This window comes from Delphinapterus leucas, chromosome X (genome assembly GCF_059928025.1).
Source record: "Delphinapterus leucas isolate spDelLeu-1000000601 "Yukka" chromosome X, BTC_Dleu_Yukka2, whole genome shotgun sequence".
NCBI classification, from domain to species: Eukaryota; Metazoa; Chordata; class Mammalia; order Artiodactyla; family Monodontidae; genus Delphinapterus; species Delphinapterus leucas.
The window spans coordinates 50,286,787-50,299,775 of NC_143150.1; the positions used below are offsets into that span (position 1 = coordinate 50,286,787).

General features: G+C 40.1%; 1 pseudogene; it reads left to right on the forward strand.

Moving 5' to 3' along the window:
- Nucleotides 1-5,790: 5,790 nt before the first annotated feature.
- On the forward strand, nucleotides 5,791-12,263 carry LOC111178158 (spermidine synthase pseudogene; annotated as a pseudogene).
- Nucleotides 12,264-12,989: the final 726 nt, after the last annotated feature.

Below are 12,989 nucleotides of genomic sequence, written 5' to 3' on the forward strand. Positions count from 1 at the left end.
ACCCAAAGCTAGCAGAAGGAAAGAAATCATAAAGATCAGATCGAAAGTAAATGAAAAAGAAATAAAGGAAATGATAGCAAATATCAATAAAACTAAAAGCTGGTTCTTTGAGAAGATAAACAAAATTGAGAAACCATTAGCCAGACTCATCAAGAAAAAGAGGGAGAGGACTCAAATCATTAAATTTAGAAATGAAAAAGGAGAAGTTACAACTGACACTGCAGAAATACAAAGCATCATGAGATTACTATAAGCAACTCTATGCTAATAAAATGGACAACCTGGAAGAAATGGGCAAATTCTTAGAAAAGCACAACCTTCTGAGACTAAACCAGGAAGAAATAAATGTTCTAAACAGAACAATCACAAGCACTGAAATTGAAACTGTGATTAAAAATCTTCGAACAAACAAAAGCCCAGGACAAGATGGCTTCACAAGCGAATTCTATCAAACATTTAGGGAAGAGCTAACACCTATCCTTCTCAAACTCTTCAAAAATATAGCAGAAGGAGGAGCACTCCCAAACTCATTCTACGGGGCCACCATCACCCTGAGACCAAAACGAGACAAAGATGTCACAGAAAAAGAAAACTACAGGCCAATATCACTGATGAACATAGATGCAAAATTCCTCAACAAAATACTAGCATGCAGAATCCAATATCACATTACAAGGATCATACATTATGATCAAGTGGGGTTTATCCCAGGAATGGAAGGTTTCTTTAATATACGCAAATCAATCAATGTGATACACCATATTAACAAATTGAAGGAGAAAAACCATATAATCCTCTCAATAGATGCAGAGAAAGCTTTGGACAAAATTCAACACCCATTTATGATAGAAACCCTCCAGAAAGTAGGCATAGAGGGAATTTACGTCAACATAATAAAGGCCATATATGACAAACCCACAGCCAACTTCGCTCTCAATCATGAAAAGCTGAAACCATTTCCTCTAAGATCAGGAACAAGATAAGGCTGCCCACTCTCACCACTATTATTCAACATAGTTTTGGAAGTTTTAGCCACAGCAATCAGAGAAGGAAAAGAAATAAAAGGAATACAAATTGGAAAAGAAGAAGTGAAACTGTCACTGTTTGCAGATGACATGATACTGTACATAGATAATCTAAAGATGTTACTAGAAAACTGCTAGAGCTAATCAATGAATTTAGTAAAGTAGCAGGATACAAAATTAATGCATAGAAATCTCTTGCATTCCTATACACTAATGATGAAAATTAAGGAAACACTCCCATTTACCATTGCAGCAAAAAGAATAACATACATAGGAATAAACCTACCTAAGGAGACAAAACACCTGTATGCAGAAAACTATAAGACACTGATGAGAGAAATTAAAGATACAAACAGATGGAGAGATATACCATGTTGTTGGATTGGAAGAATAAACACTGTGAAAATGACTATACTACCCAAAGCAATCTACAGGTTCAGTGCAATCCCTATCAACTACCAGTGGCATTTTTCACGGAACTAGAACAAAAAGTTTCACAATTTGTATGGAACCACAAAAGACCCCAAATAGCCAAAGCACTCTTGAGAAAGAAAAACGGAGCTGGAGGAATCAGGCTCCCTGACTTCAGACTATACTACAAAGCTACAGCAATCAAGACAGTATGATACTGGCACAAAAACAGAAATATAGATCAATGGAACAGGATAGAAAGCCAGAGATAAACCCACGCACATATGGTCACCTTATCTTTGATAAAGGAGGCAAGAATATACAATGGAGAAAAGACAGCCTCTTAAATAAGTGGTGCTGGCAAAACTGGACAGCTACATGTTAAAGAATGAAATTAGAACACTTCCTAACACCATACACAAAAATAAACTCAAAATGGATTAAAGACCGAAATGTAAGGCCAAAGAATATAAACCTCTTAGAGGAAAACATAGGCAGAACACTCTATGACATAAATCACAGTAAGATCCTTTTTGACCCATATCCTAGAGAAATGGAAGTAAAAACAAAAATATAGAAATGGGACCTAATGCAACTTAAAAGCTTTTGCACAGCAAGAGAAACCATAAACAAGACAAAGACAACCCTCAGAATGGGAGAAAATATTTGCAAATGAAGCAACTGACAAAGGATTAACCTCCAAACTATACAAGCAGCTCATGCAGCTCAATATCAAAGAAACCAACAACCCAATCCAAAAATGGGCAGAAGACCTAAAAAGACATTTCTCCAAAGGAGATATACAGATTGCCAATAAACACATGAAAGGATGCTCAACATCACTAATCATTGGAGAAATGCAAATCAAAACTACAATGAGGTACCACCTCACATAGGTCAGAATGGCCATCATCAAAAAGTCTACAACAGTAAATGGTGGAGAGGGTGTGGAGAAAAGGGAACCCTCTTGCACTGTTGGTGGGAATGTAAATTGGTACAGCCACTATGGAGAACAGTATGGAGGTTCCTTAAAAATCTAACAATAGAACTACCATACGACCCAGCAATCCCACTACTGGGTATATACCCTGAGAAAACGATAATTCAAAAAGAGTCATGTACCACAATGTTCATTGTAGCACTATTTACAATAGCCAGGACATGGAAGCAACCTAAGTGTCCACTGACAGATTACTGGATAAAGAAGATGTGGCATCTATATACAATGGAATATTACTCAGCCATAAAAAGAAACAGAATTGAGTTATTTGTAGTGAGGTGGATGGACCTAGAGTCTGTCATACAGCGTCAAGTAAGTCAGAAAGAGAAAAACAAATACAGTATGGTAACACATATATATGTAGTCTAAAAAAACCAAAAAAACAAGTGGTTTTGACGAATCTAGGAGCAGGACAGGAATAAAGATGCTGAAGTAGAGAATGGACTTGAGGACACGGGAAGGGGGAAGGGTAAGCTGTGACAAAGTGAGAGAGTGGCATGGACATATATATGTACTACCAAATGTAAAATAGGTAGCTACTGGGAAGCAGCACATGGCACAGGGAGATCAACTCGGTGCTTCGTTACCACCTAGAGGGGTGGGTTAGGGAGGGTGGGAAGGAGATGCAAGAGGGGGGGGATGTGGGGATATATGTATATGTATAGCTGGTTCACTTTGTGATGCAGCAGAAACTAAAACACAATTATAAAGCAATTGTACTCCAATAAAGAAGTTAAAAAAATAAAAAGCCTCACTCTTCCATGTGTGCCCTTGAACTCATCTTCTACCGGAGAGGAGCTAGCTTAATTAATTCAGTAATTCTTCCTGACTGTATTAGAATTAAACAGGCAGTGCTGTCAGGGTTGTATGTGACTTATTTCAGTGAGTCCTCATAATAACCCTGTGGGCTAGGTTCTATTATCATTCTTGTTTTTATAGATCAGGAGCTGGGGGCACAGAGAAGAAATTTGCTACAGATCACACAGGTAATAAGAAGGGTATGGGTCTGGACAGTTTGGTTCTACAGCCACATGAATAAATACTTTTCTATATGGCCTCTCAGTATACCTTGGAACAGTTGGGGTGATTTGATCTAAGATAACATTGTTCAAAAAATTGCCTTCTTTTTTTTTTTGCGGTACGCGGGCCTCTCACTGTTGTGGCCTCTCCCGTTGCGGAGCACAGGCTCCGGACGTGCAGGCTCAGCGGCCATGGCTCACGGGCCCAGCTGCTCCGCAGCATGTGGGATCTTCCCAGACCACGAACCCGTGTCCCCTGCATCGGCAGGCAGACTCTCAACCACTGCGCCACCAGGGAAGCCCTGCCTTCACTTTTGACTTTGACTTTAAGTCACTGAATGATGCCCATAGGGGTCATCTGGTGACTATTCTTGCCCAAGGCTCTGAGAGGTGAAACGGCTTGCCTAAGATTAGATAGCCAGTTAGTGTCAGAGTCAAGACTTAAAACCCAGGTCCCTAACTTTCAAGTCAGTGTTAAAGACGCATGCAAGGAAAACAAAACTAGTGATATGACATACTGAAAACAACAAAGCCAGGCCATATATCCAGCAGGTTCTGGATGTACTAGCCTTCCTTTATCTTGCTATTGCGAGCACAATAAGTTCTTTTCCTGATTCTGTTGTCCTTGAAGGGCCACAGGGCAGGTTCCCCCATGGAGGATACTGCCCTATCTAGCAGTACTGCCCTTTGCACACAGGGTGCAAGAAGGGAACATTAAGTTCTATTAGTAATAGCTTTCATTGTCAAATACATGAAAATACCAACTCATCAAAAACAAAGTAACTCTTCCCCCCGCACACACACACCCTCCACTTTTTTGTTTCCTAGCTTTTCTGGTTGTTTGTTTGCTTGGTTTTGTTTTCAACTGCTATTCTCAGTATATCTGTAGTGAAATTTTGTAAGGGAATGTGTATAGCAGTTGATTTTCTGTATACCCTTAAGAAAATTATCCATCACCTCAGCCCTCTAAGCTTAAGGTCTCTCACAAAACCTCAACAATACACATCAACTCTCCATTTTGACATACAAATCTGAAAGTAACCAGGTTTTCTGTTTTTACCTTCTGCTCTGCATTTACAAAAGTGTGATGTATAATTTAAGTTTTTAATCTCAAATGTGTTTGCTCTATAGGAAAGTTCTGTAATGATAAAATGTACTATCTCCGCTTGGTTTTCTTTATAAATATACTACTCTTGTCATCTTCCCTGTATTATAGTGAGCAAATAAAATAATTAATTCCAATGTAAAATCCAGTTCTGACTGTCATGATTTTTATTTTCATTAGACTCATTCAAACTATTCGGTGGGGCTGGGGAACTTCTTAAGAGAATTCATAATTAATCACATATCATATTTTGTAAATGAGATGTAATTTTAAAATACATTTCCTGTGTATCATTCGGTCCTCCAAACAACTTCTCTTCAAAGAAAAGAGAAGTGTCTTCAAAACATCTTTGGATGTTTTTAACGTAAAATTCATTTCATCCCTGGCTGTCCCACAAACATAGTGTCTATGAGAGGGGAAAATGGTTCCTTAGTTTTCTGAAGGGGAACTCTTACTCGCAGATCCTTTCTCAAGTATTTTTGAGACTACAGTGTGTGTTGAGAAGCCATGACCACACTCAGTAAGGATCTAAGGAGAAGGTGTTTTACTCAAATACCAGCTTCCTCTTTTTGCCCTGCTTTGCTTTCAGTAAAACGGTGACTTTCTCAGAGAATACCTTAATAATAAATGTGAGTCATTTTGCTTGAATGCTAATACTGGGTTTTCGGCTGCAATAAAAGAAAACATTTCTAAACTGTTATAGTTCCTGAAAAGTGGGTCATGGGCCAGTGTACTACAATGTAGAAATTCTGTGTTGTACGATTAGTTTTATTAAGAGCTAGTTTGATTTTCAGGTAAATTGGTATCCTACTTCCCCAGCACAGCACGTTAGCAGCATTACTGCAACTTGAAGAGTTACTAGGAAGTGTTTTTACCTTTCTTGTAGCTGATTATCAACAGATCATATCAGGTTTAGGAAAAAGGCTGACTTCTCTTCCAAGTGGCAGGAGTTCTCATGCTAGGATTTCATGTCTCTCCAGGAGGCTGAGGGAGGGTTTCACTTTTTATTCTATTTTTTTTTTCATCTGCACATATTCCTTTGGTTTCATCAAACAACTCATAGATACACAAATAGCTCTATGGAGACAGGCCCACCTGCTTTTTCTAACATTTTAGACAGTGTGCCAGACACTAGGGTGACCAGCTGTTCTGGTTTGCCTGGGACAGAGGGCTTTTCCTTGAATGCAGGACTTTCAGTGCCCAAACCAGGAAAGTCTGGGGCCAACCAACATGGTTGGTGACCTGAGTTCAGGAAAGTCATTCCTGTATGACAATGTAAAAGCTTTCTACTCCTCAAGAGTTAATTCTGGACTTAAAGGTGGGGAGATTTGGTAAGATAACTTAATACTTCTCATAGATAATAAAGGAGTGAAAATCATAATTTAGTCAACAGGTCTGAGAACAAGTCAGGTGTCAAGGTCAGAGGCAACAGGAAAAGTATGAGGAGAGGAGACTATTAATAATCATAATCTTAGATTCTATACCTTTATTCTGGGTCCCAGGATCTATTCCAAGTGTTAAACAGTGGGGTTTGTATATTGAGCTTAATAATAATGGAAAGAATTATGAGAAATATTTGCACTATTTATTTTTATGTGCTTGATGTGCAAAACCCAGCACAACAGGCTGTGAATTATCGTGTAATAGTTTCCAAATTGTGTCATTAGATGTGAGACAAATGGCTGGAATCCAGTTACATGCACTTCTAGTTTCAGCCTATGGAATTATAGTTCTGAGAGAAGAAGTGTACATTTGTATGTGAAGTCTGGGGTTCAGACCAAGAGTCTTTGGATTTTTAGTTCTTTGATCCAACACAAAGTTATGTGCTTTCAGCCAAGTTGCTTAAACTTAGTGCCACGTTTTTATGATTCTTTGACTTGAGAGAGCAAAAGTTAGCTCTCAACTTCTAGGCTGAACAATTTTGGACAGTCCATAAAAGTAGTGGTTATTTGAAGTGAAGATGGAGAGAAGTCAGCTTTAGGATCAGAAATGAGCTCTATGAATGGATGGTGCAGCCACAATTCTGTCCCCATGTTATTTGCCTGTCAGGCACCAATATGGTTAGCATCAATTGGAAAGTCCTCTGTCTGACTTTTATTATCTGCTCCCAAACTACCTATCAAGTCCTATTTCCTACTGAGTAGTATGCCATGGGAGTCAGCGCATGTATCCTGAAACTAGACTGGGTTCAAAACCTTGCTCCATCATTATATAAACTCTATGACCTCGGGCACATTTCTTAATCTCTCTGTGCCTGTTCCCTCATTTGCAAAATTGGGGTATTATTAATAGTGCCTTGCACAGAATGTCTGCTATTATTATTATTACTGTTGTCATTATTATTATTCCTTTACATGTGTCCCTTGCTCTAGGGTACATGCTCTCTTTAATATCTACATACCATGCTGACTTTTAATGTTTTCGCTTGTGTTGAACTCTCTACATGCAACATAATACCTTATCCTGCTTCCCCAAATGTTATCCATTTTAAAATGACCATTTCAATTCTGATCTTTTACGTGGGACTTTCACAAAACTCTCCTTTTGATAAATTCCTTTATAATTACTACTTGGACCATGCATTTCAGCTTTCAACTATCTGCTGTTTGGTGTGTGCTAATGTCGTCTCTTCTGCTGATCTGGAAACTTTTTGACAGGTGGGGCAATGTCTTGTCTATTTTATTGTATGCTTTACAGCCTCTAGTGTGTTTCTAACTAAATAGTTGATTGATTCATATCAGGGAACCTATGCCTAAATTTGATCCTTTGTTTCTCCTACTACTTTTGAGACATAAAGGCATCAGTTAAATCACTTCAAGAATCGGTCTCACAAAATCTTGCTGATTTTACACTTTCAGCAGTTCTGTATTTGTGGTAGCATATCATTTACAGGTCAGTTTTTTTCATGTTTGGATTTAGAAAAGAATAAAACATGGTGTTTTTACATAAAGTTCATATACATCACTAAATCACACTTACTAGAGTTAAGTCCCATGAAGATAGGATGAATTATAATAATAATTAAAAAATTTTGTTACAGAAATTTCCACATACACACAAAAGTAGAATAATATAATCAATTCCACGTAACTATCACCCAATTTACACGATTATTAACACCTTTCCAATCTTGCTTCATCTATCCCACCCATTTTTTTTTTTGGCCTGGAATATTTTAAAGCAAATTCATCATATTTCATCCATAAGTAGTTCAGTATGCATCATTAACAGTTGAAGAGATATAATTTTTAAAAGAACCAATAAATAGTTCTCAATACTGTGCTAAAATCATCAAATCTTTTCTTACAATCTTACAACTTTAATAATACCACTTTGTTCTCTTCTACCCCAAAGATATAAGTAAACCTATAAACATAGATGTTCCTAGTGGATGATAGGAAATATATGTGAAACATGAAGGGTATTTTACTGTCTCAGCTATAGTCTTTGAAGTATAGCAGGAACCTTGCTTTGATAGGACACACTGCATTATTTCAATGTGATAGATTACTATAATAATCAAATGGAAAGTATATATTTATTTCATTTGAATGTCTTTTCAGCTCTATGATATTTTTGGATATGTTAAATGTAGAATGGGGCTACCCAGGTTCATGATACAATATAGTTCATCAGTCTATTTTAATAAGGCCATTTTTCTGGGAATGTTAGAACCTGATGGCTTTAATGATTTGATGACGCTATTTCACAAGTGATTGTGATATCATTCCCTCCTAAACTGATCATAAAGTACCAGAGGTGTAAAGGTAGATGTTTAAACACCTATTTATCTTATTCAGTTTACCAAGCACTGTCCATACAAATGGTAATCATTGATTTATAAATCATGGCAAGTTATGTTTTGTACTTTTAAAGTTACAGTTTAATAGGATACTAGTTTGAACAACATATAGTTTGTAAATGTTAAAGCAACAGTGTTAAATAAAGAGGCACATTATGAGAATTGTTAGGGACATGCATGTTTCTTACAACAAACGTTGTATAGTTCTGTTATGTAAATCTGAGCCACACAAGTATTACAATATAAGAAATAAAATTGAGGGGGTTAAGGTTGTTAATCATTTATACATTATACCTGTAGATTGGAAGTCTATATTGTTTATACTAATTTCCCTACAGTTGGCCTGAGCTGTATAGATAGACAGATCGCTGGGAGTACCATAAATCCATGAAGGCAACATCAGCTCTAACTGACTGGAGTGAAATGTACCTGACTGGCTGTCAGTTCTCTTTGTAAGTTAGGGTTCACTGAACTCCCATTTTGGAATCGTCTAGGATGAACTGAATTCAAATAAAAACCTCCCTGTAGGCAGTTAAAGCTGAACTACAAGTCTGTCTTTCAGTGATCTTTGTTTTGATATTTTTCTTCACATTCATAACTACTGCCTTTGTGTATATTTTAACTTTGCAGATATTCTGCCCAATAAACTGTTCAAGTTTGTGTTTTGATTCCATGCCATTAATTTGTATCAAAGCTTGCATGTATTCCTATACTCTTACAGAATTAACTTTAGGCTTTTATTTTCCCTTCATTGTGTGAATTTGACTAAAGCAGAGCCATTTTTCAAAGTGAAAAGGTTTTATTTGGAAAATTCCTTTGAAATGACTTCTTTAGTATAGATTCTAGAATTGCCAGACTATAGCCATTTCTAGAATATAATTCCCAAGAAATTTCTTCCAATAAAGTGAATTATGGATTACTGGCACATATTTTTTTTTTCCTTGCATGGCAAAGAGAAAAGAAAAATAAAGAGGATTTTATCTTCAATTTTGAAGAAAAATTATTTGGTCTGGTGTCCTGAAATTCAATCTTTGATCAGGAGTACTTTGAGTAAAATGAAAATTCAGGACTGCTATTTCTCCCCACCTCATTTTTCAGGCTCCTGAATATGGTTTTCTTTTGAAATATTATGGGAATATTTTGAAATAATATGGGAAATATTTTGAAATATTATGGTCTGAGTAATGTTTGCCATGAACATTTAAAACACAAACGGCATATTCAAGGTAAAAATAAAAGAAAGCAACTCAATAGCATTCTGTCAGAGAGTTGGATTTTATGGTCTCATGAGAGTAATTAGAAAAGTCAACCATGAAGCTATCTAAGCTATACACAAGACAGGGCTGAGAAAATATTTTCCAGTAGATCTTTTAATCTACAAGCTTTGGGTCACATTTCTTCTGTGATTATAGGTGTTAGGCATATTTGACAGATAGTCTAGAAAAAGGAGAGTCATTATTAATATGGAAAGCCAAGGCCATGATACGGAGTAGGCTTATCCTGTGACTAGTTCTACAACCAATGCTAGTCACCTGATTCCACTTAGCCTCTATTTTCTCATCAGGAAATGGGAACAATATCTGTTATTGTGATGGCAAGATAAATGTAATGCGCGTGCAAGTGTCATGAGGTAGTCAGCAAAACCCAAGCTACTTTCATTGGTGAGATGAAGGGGGAAATGGAATTATGGTACCATGATGCCAGAAACTATCATGAGAGTCTTTAAGGTGACAATTTCAAAAGAAATTCATATCATTTTTGTCAAAACAGCAACCACAATAACAAGAAAACTAGAGGACACAGAATTTTGTCTTTGTGGAGAAGGTGGTAGCACCAGGTAGGAAGCAATGTTATATAGTAAGAGAGGAAATCATCAGTGACTTCAAGTTTAATGAGAAAGGTACCTTCCAGCAGAAAGCAGATAAGACGCTTTGATATTCTTGACAGTAGCGCTATCCAGTACTTTTAGTTGGTCTTCAGGTGATCAAACCCACTGGTTTGCCGGAGACTTCCCCAATTTTAACACTGAGAGTCCCAAATCCTGGCAAACTCCTCCGTCCGGGTCAAAATGGGCCTGGGTCTATTTGGTCTTCATGACATTGGCTGAGTTTGTCAAGCTATGCAGTGGGGAACAGAAGTTCACAAGGCTTTCCTCCTTCATAGTGAAAACTAATTTTATTCTAGGACACGCATATTTTCTGGTAATGAAATATCATTTTTATATATATATATATTTTTTCGGTACGTGGGTCTCTCACTGTTGTGGCCTCTCCCGTTGCGCAGCACAGGCTCCGGACGCTCAGGCTCAGCGGCCATGGCTCACGGGCCCAGCCGCTCCGCGGCATGTGGGATCTTCCTGGACCGGGGCACGAACCCGTGTCCCCTGCATCGGCAGGCGGACTCTCAACCACTGCACCACCAGGGAAGCCCTCATTTTTATAAATTTGTATTAAATGTGTTTGTTTGGTAAGTGGGCACAGCACAGCTTGTGCTCTCTAGTGGATGTTCCCAGAAGTGCTGGGAGGGGATTATGCCGTACAGAAGTGACACAGTGATCTGGAGACATGGGGTAGAATGTTAATGATAAGAAATGGCTAGGAGATAAAAAGATACCAAAGGCCTCTGCAAAAAGGTTTCGGGTTTCGCCCCTGCCAGCAGGCTCCGCCCCGTCGGTGGTGGTAGGGCGCGGGCGGGGTTAGGGCGAGGCGCTGGAGCTGGGTGGGGCTGGTCCCGTTGTGCTGCGGCTCTGTGCTACCTGCAGTCCCGGGCCGGAATCCCGCTGCTCCGGCCTCGAGTCCGCCCGCCCGCCAGCCTGCCAGCCATGGAGTCCGGCCCCGACGGCCCCGCCGCCATCTGGTTCCGCTAGACGTGCATGCAGCGCATGGCCCGGCCAGGCCCTGTCGCTGCAGGCGGAGCAGCTGCTACACCATCAGTGCTCGCGGTACCAGGATATCCTTGTCTTCCGCAGTAAGAGCTACGGCAACGTGCCGGTGTTGGATGGCGTTGTCCAGTGCACAGAGAGGGACGAGTTCTCCTACCAGGAGATGATAGCCAACTTGCCCCTCTGCAGCCACCCCAATCCACGCAAGGTGCTGATCGTCGGGGGCGGGGATGGGGGTGTCCTGCGGCAGGTGGTGAAGCATTCCTCCGTGGAGTCCGTGGTCCAGTGCGAGATCGACGAGGATGTCGTTCAAGTCTCCAAGAAGTTCCTGCCGGGCATGGCCGTTGGCTACTCGAGCTCAAAGCTCATCCTACGTGTGGATAATGGTTTTGAGTTCATGAAACAGAACCAGGATGCTTTCATTGTCATTATCACTGACTCCTCAGACCCCCTGGGCCCTGCTGAGAGTCTATTCAAGGATTCCTGTTACTGGCTCATGAAGACGGCCCTGAAGGAGGGTGGCATCCTCTGCTGCCAGGGCGAGTGTCAGTGACTGCACCTGGACCTCATCAAGGTGATGCGGCAGTTCTGCAAATCACTCTTCCCGGTGGTCGGCTACGCTTACTGCACCATCCCCACCTACCCCAGCTGCCAAATTGGCTTCATACTGTGCAGCAAAAATCCAAGCACCAACTTCCTGGAGCCCGTGCAGCAGCTGACGCAGAAGCAGGTGGAACAGATACAGCTGAAATACTACAACTCTGATGTACATCGGGCACCCTTCATCCTGTCCGAGTTTGCCCGCAAAGCCCTGAATGATGTGTGCTGAGCCCAGGCGCCGCTGCCGGTGCCGCCCAGGACCTCCGGCCAGCAAGCCTCCAGGGTGGCTGGACGCCGCCAGCCCTGGATGCGACTCCCGCAGACTCGCTTCCCAATCCAGTGTTACAGGACCCAGAATGCTGCCCGGCCTGCCCTCTTAGGACTTTCTGTGTGGCGTTCAGCTTACAAGTTTATACCAGGTGCCTACAGCACCATCTCCACCTCTGTCGCCCCTCACTCACCAAACACATGTATCTAGAACAACAATGAGAACAAATATTCTGCCAATATTAGGAACTCAACGCAAGACGTTTGTATACTGTTTAGTTTTGAGTATGCAAGAGCCTATTTTGGAGGAAATGGCAGTTTCTCCTCTAAGCCACTTGTAGCTGAGAACTTCATAGTAGAGTTTATGTCTTGGAGGAGGAGAGAGTATTTTGATGAGCTACAAATTGGCTATTCACTAAGAAGCTAAAACATAAATTAGTGTTAAAGTGGTGGGTCATAGGGTAGTATATCTGAACCCAGAAGCTGAAATTGGGGCAGAAATAGTCTCTCTCTCACAATTCCCTTCCTTCACTTTAAGTGAATCTCTTGCCTGATATAAAAAGAAAGGCAGGGCTCAAGAAACGGAAAGGAGAAACAGAAGAAAACTACAAAAATGAAACAGGCAAGAGTTTTCCTGAATGCTCTTCATTCACTCAAAATTAGCAGAGTAAAATTCAAGCCCACCGAATAATAATTAAGGCCCCATTTGCCTAGATTCCAAATATCTGAAGCCTATTTGAGTAGGCGTGTGTTATCTAGCACCCATAAGAGCTATGGGATGGAGGTGGAAATAATCCTGTTTGATAAAGATAAAAGATCTTGAGAAGGATTTTCCAGAGAAGAGGCCCATTCTAGATCTTAAGTCTGCCTTGGGCTCCA